Here is a 6,545-nt window from a genome sequence, read left to right as displayed (position 1 = left end):
ACCCAGCTTGTTTAGGCTTGGGCCTGAAATTTAGGCCCACTTAGGCATAGCTACCGGTTAAAAGATTTGACCACTCAAACTAACTCATCTGGTCCGATATGCTCAATCTTTTATCCAGACCGTCCAATCGGATGGTTAGGATATCATTTTGATCTTATGTGGGTGCCACGTGTGAGGAGAGAGAAAATAGGGGGGCATATGAGGAAGAGTCCAACCATTGATCTGGACTGTCCATCCTTCCATCATACTATTTTTAGTGCATGAAGGGAAACTGTACCGATCAGATGATATTGACCCTTTGGCCACCGGTCATTTCTTTTGTTAGAAACGTACATTTTACGAGCCCCAGGAATGGATGTCTCAAGTTGATGATTGGACCCATTTACATCTCTATCTTGACCATCCATTTTTGCATCTTGTAGATCGGACGGTCATGCCCTACCAAGTGCATGTGTTCTACTCTAAAAATCAGGCTCTTTCCACTATTCAAGTGACACGTGCATGTTGTATGTAGATCATGGCCTATCATTTTTCTAACCCATCCACGTGTGTGGCCCACCTAATAAATGGGCCAAGCTGACCCAGCCAACCAAAGCATCAGACAGACATGATGTTGGGCCTACTATCCAATACTGGCCCACATATTAAATAAGTAATACCATGAGCTGTGTTAACTAGTCAAGCCTTTTGTAGATGAAAGCCCAAATCAGTCCAATTGCTTTGTGGGCCAAGATAAAACCCAGCCCAAAAAATTGGGCTGGACTTGGGCCACTGCCATCATGCGAATAATCACATCGAATTGCCATTTTCAATGGATTTCGCTTAAGTAAAAAATCACCATGGAAAAGCCTCTCAATTACAGTTTGATCCTAGCTAGGGGCGGAGGCGACGGGGTGCGCGGGCCATCAAGCATTGGCCCAATCTATTCTTGGGATGGGCTTTGGCTTAAGTCATTTTAGCCCAGCTCTAGCTGTTTTTGTATGTAGATGTGTCTTGTTGTACAAGTATACAATTCCAATTCTTGGTTATGCAACATGTTTATCTTCCATGTGGACCGTTGATCTTATTCTTATGAATGGCTATTTTTGTGTGCATGTGTGGCTTACTTGATGAACGGATGGATTAGGAACACTGGAGTGAGAAATAGGGATTTGCCGAAATTTGTGGTTGGCATGGATTGAGCTCGGGCCCAACCAAATTGTCAGCTCGTGCCAGGCCTCAGTCTAAGCCTGGCCCAAGCCCTGCCCATTGTCACCCTAATCCAGGCCTGGCTCAATGTCAGCCTATTTTCGCGCCTTTGATATACATAAAAACACGAGCCTACTTTGATGGGTTGAGCTTTTATATGGAGTGGTTGTTTAACATGGTATCAGAGTGAAAGATTTTATTCGAATCTTGGTAGCATTTCGGTGATAAGGACTTTATATTGAAGTTTCTAGATATAATTTAAGACCCATTCAACTTAAGTGGGCCACACCAGCCTTATCCATGATTTTTATGCCTCCACAAGAATGTTTCAGCAGTAGGTATTCAATCTCAGTTATTTCTTTTGTTGTGGCTAATTTTTATTTTAAATCTACTTCACCTTTTTTGGGCTGGTGTCCTAACCCAAGTTGGGAAACTGATGAACGGAGTGGATGTGACACAGACTCTATGGTGGACCCTACAAAGCTTATGAGAAATCAGCATGCTTCTTGAGTGGACCATTGTAGAAGTTAAGTTTTCCTATTATCTATTAATCCTCATAATGGATGGCTTATCCTTTGAAAACTACACCAATCAAACAATCATAAACGCCACTTCTATCATTTTCCTTCACCTAATGTTGACCATTAACCGATTCCCACATAAGCCTTTGCTTGGAAGGATCATCTATATTTTCCATTTGTGCTGACCATGACTCATTTACCATCCATGCTAGGGCCCACTAAATGGACTGTCATGAGTGAGACGTCACCCAGCCACCTGTACAAAGACATATAACTCTACCACATCAATCCCCTACAAGAAGATAAGTTGCATGTGAGCTCATGCATGGATCCATTTCTCTCACTATAAGGTGTTGTGTATGGATCCAAGACTCAGGTGAGCCGTCAGAGTCCGAGTCAACCAACGGACTTGATCTTGTTCAACATATGAAATCACATGGACAAGTCACCCATCAGCTGGCCGAGTTTGGCTGAGGCGGTAAGGAGGCATTTGGATCTTAAGTTACTTAAGCTACTATGTCTAAATGTAGCTTATCTTAATTAGTACTTATTAAACTAATGGCCTGTTTGGCCGGACCAATCCCACGGTATTAGGAGGGATGGGATCCCGATATCTCAGGATATGCATGACGAGCCAAATAGACCCAGTGAACTTGTCTTGGGATATAAGCAATCCCATGGATCTTAAAACAATCCACAGACATCACCATCATTACCTTAAAATTGATCCCATCCCTTGGTTGGACGGATTGGAAGGTAAAATCCCGAGATATGCCAGGCGTTCCAAACAGACCCACAGTGAACTTGTTCCGGATATAGCAATCCCATGGATCTTAAACCAATCCACTGACACCACCATCATTACCTTAAAATCCATTCCTTCCCTCTTAATCCCATGGGATTCGCCTAGCCAAAGAGGCCTTAAAGTGATTAACTTTAAATAATAATAAAATTACTTAGAATTGATCATAAACCGAGCTTACTTATTTCAAATAAGTTATCTATCCTTGTAAGTAGAAAAAGTAACTTATTTGGTGGCATCCAAATGGGATCTAAGTCTTTTGAACATAGTTCCATGTGTAAAATATCTTATCCATGGAAGATGTGAGTTACAAGGGCTGTCAATTGGCCAAGCTAATCCGTCAAGCTTCCAAGCTTGACCTACTTCAGGCTAGATTTGAAATTTGAGCTAGCATACATGGCCCAAACACCGGACCTAAAAGTGAAGCTGATGTAGAGTGGGTTTAGGATAATTTCATGGCCAAGATGGGCCAGAAAAGGCCTGATCGGAGACAGAGGTGATCCGAACCGTCAGAACTTAAAATGGATGTATCTCGTAAACTGGAATGAGTTATTGGACATACCATATATGATTTTTGGGTAGGACAAGCTACTTTAGCCACCCAACCTGCTATGCTAGGTTGCCCGCACGGAATTTGCAAGATTCCATCATATTGACAGCCGAATTCACTATTTATTTTTTTTATACTATTTTTTAGTAAGTTTTAGTTTAATTGGGCTTTAAGAGTTGTGTCCAACACAAAAAGTGCTTACAAAAGTTAGGGGCATGCAGCGGTTTGGCCAAATAAGACACTATTTTTGGCTGAAAACGATGCACACGAGTAGAAATCACGACTGTCTATAAAATAGTAAGTTTCCTATTTATAGTAAGTCACAATTTTAGGAGTTTTAGTAATAGTTGCTGGTAGCTTTATTCAAAGAGTTGTAAACTTGTTTTTCATCTTCATAAGCTCATTTATTAATCAAATCAAGTTGGGGCTATGTATAAAGGTTTATCTATCTAGACAGAGTCCAGCCCAGTACCACTTGTTTATGGTTTCTAAGCCTATATTTGAAATTTTCACCTCTTTTTAATATTTAAGAATTATTTTAGATTAGATGACTTATCAACATTAACTAACATTCTCCTAGCTTGTTTGTTTCAATAATTGTAATTGCATGTAAATGGGTAAAGATTATTTATCACCACAACTACATGTATGTAGGTTGAGCTTCTGCCGTTGGCAGTTTCACAAAAATCAAAGTGAAGAAGAAGGAAATATGTCCAATCAATGGGGCCTGCTGTGATGCATGCATATGATCCAAACCATTCATCCATTTTATCAGCTCATTTTAGGTTATGATTCAAAAAATGAGGTAAATCTGAATTGCAGGTTGATTACACTATGCATTATAGGGTTGATTTTTGGGCATAAGCACAAAATTGAGGTGGATCCAAAGTTCAAGTGGACCACAACACAAGAAATAGTGTATTAAATACCTACCATTAAAAACATTTTACGACCATGATTTCTTATGGTGTGGGCCACTTGAGCTTCAGATCTACCTCATTTTTTAGGCTCACACCCTAAAATATTCCAGTAAAATGGATGGACAGCATGGATATGTCACAAACAGTACAGTGGGGCCCACGAATTTAAGTTCATCCTTTTCAAACGGTATTTCAAGGAGGAAATACTCATTTCTTCATTCCTGCCAAACATGCCTAAATGGTAATTATTACTCATTTACTTATATTTACAAGGTGGAATTACAAAAATTAATAACAATTAATTTTCTCCTCTATGACCTTTTCAATTCCAAAGATAGCAAATATATTCGGGCTTGGTCTAAGGCGAAGCCTGGGCCTATCCATTTTGGCCCATCATGGCTTGGGCTAGGCTTGAGTTTAAAATGTACTATGCGGGCCAAGCTTAGACCAGCCTTGGGCCGGGCCGAACCTGGCCCATTAACAAGAGTAATGCTGATCGTCTCGTCTAAAAACAGGTCGATCAACACATTTTGTAGGCAACACCAATACAAAGTCACAACACCATTGGATTTCCATTTATTTTGTTCTTATATCCAACTCAAGTAACCAAATAAGATTTACTTTTTGTATCAAGTGGTCAGCATGGTTTGGCCCACCTATTGAACGGTTGGATATTTACATCTGTAATAAGTTGGCAAAAAATTTGTTGCAAGGGAAGTTCACATGCAAGAGCATGCCATGATTTTTATATATAAAAAAAAATTAATTGCGAAAAGAAAAGAAAAGAAAAGGCACTGGTTTAGACACTTAACTACGGCTGTTTAAAAAATGGTAGGGACTGGTTCCCCTTGGATGTGGAACTAATGTAGAGCTATTGTACCTTATTTTTTACCATTCTTAGAACAGCTAATCAAGAACAACCACATGTTATTGCAGGGAAAGATATGGTATATGGAAGATTTTTTAGAATATTTGAATACGGGCAAGGTACTTGGGATGTAGCCGAGAGATTTAGAGAATGTACAACGTGGTCAAGAAACCATAAGCAGATTGTGGCCAAGATATTCTGAGAGCGGCCGAGAGTCAAGATGCAATTGAGAGGCTTAAATCGAGAGAAGAGGAATGATTAGAAAGGAAACATACCAATTGAAAGATCTAGATGTTGATGCTTCAGCTGTCATAATTGTTTAATTGACGAAGAAAAACATGTGAAGAATAATTGCGGTAGAAGATTTATAAATAACTAAATGATTAGCAAAATAATATACAATCAAAAAATCCAATAAATGAATTAAATCTATCAATTTATCTTAGCTTAGTCTAGCTTAAGAATAGTGATAATCCAATAGCAATAATTCATTTGTTGTAATCCAAGTTTATACTTATACACTGAATTTAATTTTTATTCAATATAAGTAGTTATTTCAAAAGACATATTCTTACAATTGTTCTTAGTGACTGACTATAAATTTTTCCTTTTGTTTGATTGTACTAGTATGTTGAAAAGTATTTTCTTGTGAAAGTAAGACGCAACCCATCTTTAAAGGAATAACCTCACCTCCAATATGAACATATTTGCTTATTTTGGTGCTTAGGCTCAAAGTTAATCGGTTTAACTCAAGCCGCTATATCGATTTTGATACGCCCACGCACACCACATGTGACATAAAATAAACCAATGTCAATAACAACTATCCACACCATCCAAACCGTAGGCCCCATTATAGGTACATCATATAGATAGAATTAAATTGATCTATCGACCCTACCTTCTAATTAATGGCTATCAAATGAATGGTTGAAAGTAAAGTACTAAGTGGTCCAAATTATAGAAAGAAAGGATGAGATGATTAATACAATTTTCTGGGCCACCTCCATGTAGATCTTATGGCTACAAATTAAGCGGCCTCACTTTATTCTGCCAAAGCATATTGTTCTCAAAATTTTCATGGATTTTTTTTTTTTTTTTCAATTTTAAGGTTTTCTCATAATATTATTGTAAGAATACTGTAAATAAAACATTTAAAATTATTAAATAAATTATATATATAAACAATTTCTTAAGGTTGGTTAGTTTTCTCAATTCCATGATAAAGAAAGTGTAAATAAGTCATTATTAATTTTTACACTTGTTTCAAAAAAAATTATCTATGGTGTAATTTGACCTCAAAAGCCATAGAGGAAATGGTGGGTTAAGGGGTCGAAATTGCAGTAGTATAATTTGTGGGGCTCAATGTTGCGCATGTGTCTGATCTATACCATCTATTTATTCTACGTGTTCATTTCAAAGCATGAGCCAAGCATATACAAAATTCAGGTGGACCCCACCCCAAGAAATAGAGAGAATTGAATACCATTAAAAGTATAAATGGGCCAAGGGGCCAGAGGGATGTGTAACGGTCATCCAACTTGTTCATGGTGTCACACAAACATGGATGAAAAGAAACACAAATATCGACTTAATCCAAAACTTCTATGGCTCCAACAAAAAAATGAATGATAAACGCTTCAATTCCTCCTGCCTTCTACTATGTGGTCCACTTGGGTTTTGGATATATCTCATT

Source organism: Magnolia sinica, chromosome 3, assembly GCF_029962835.1.
Source record: "Magnolia sinica isolate HGM2019 chromosome 3, MsV1, whole genome shotgun sequence".
NCBI classification, from domain to species: domain Eukaryota; kingdom Viridiplantae; phylum Streptophyta; class Magnoliopsida; order Magnoliales; family Magnoliaceae; genus Magnolia; species Magnolia sinica.
The sequence above is the reverse complement of the archived record's forward strand: the minus strand, read 5'-3'. Positions refer to the sequence as shown.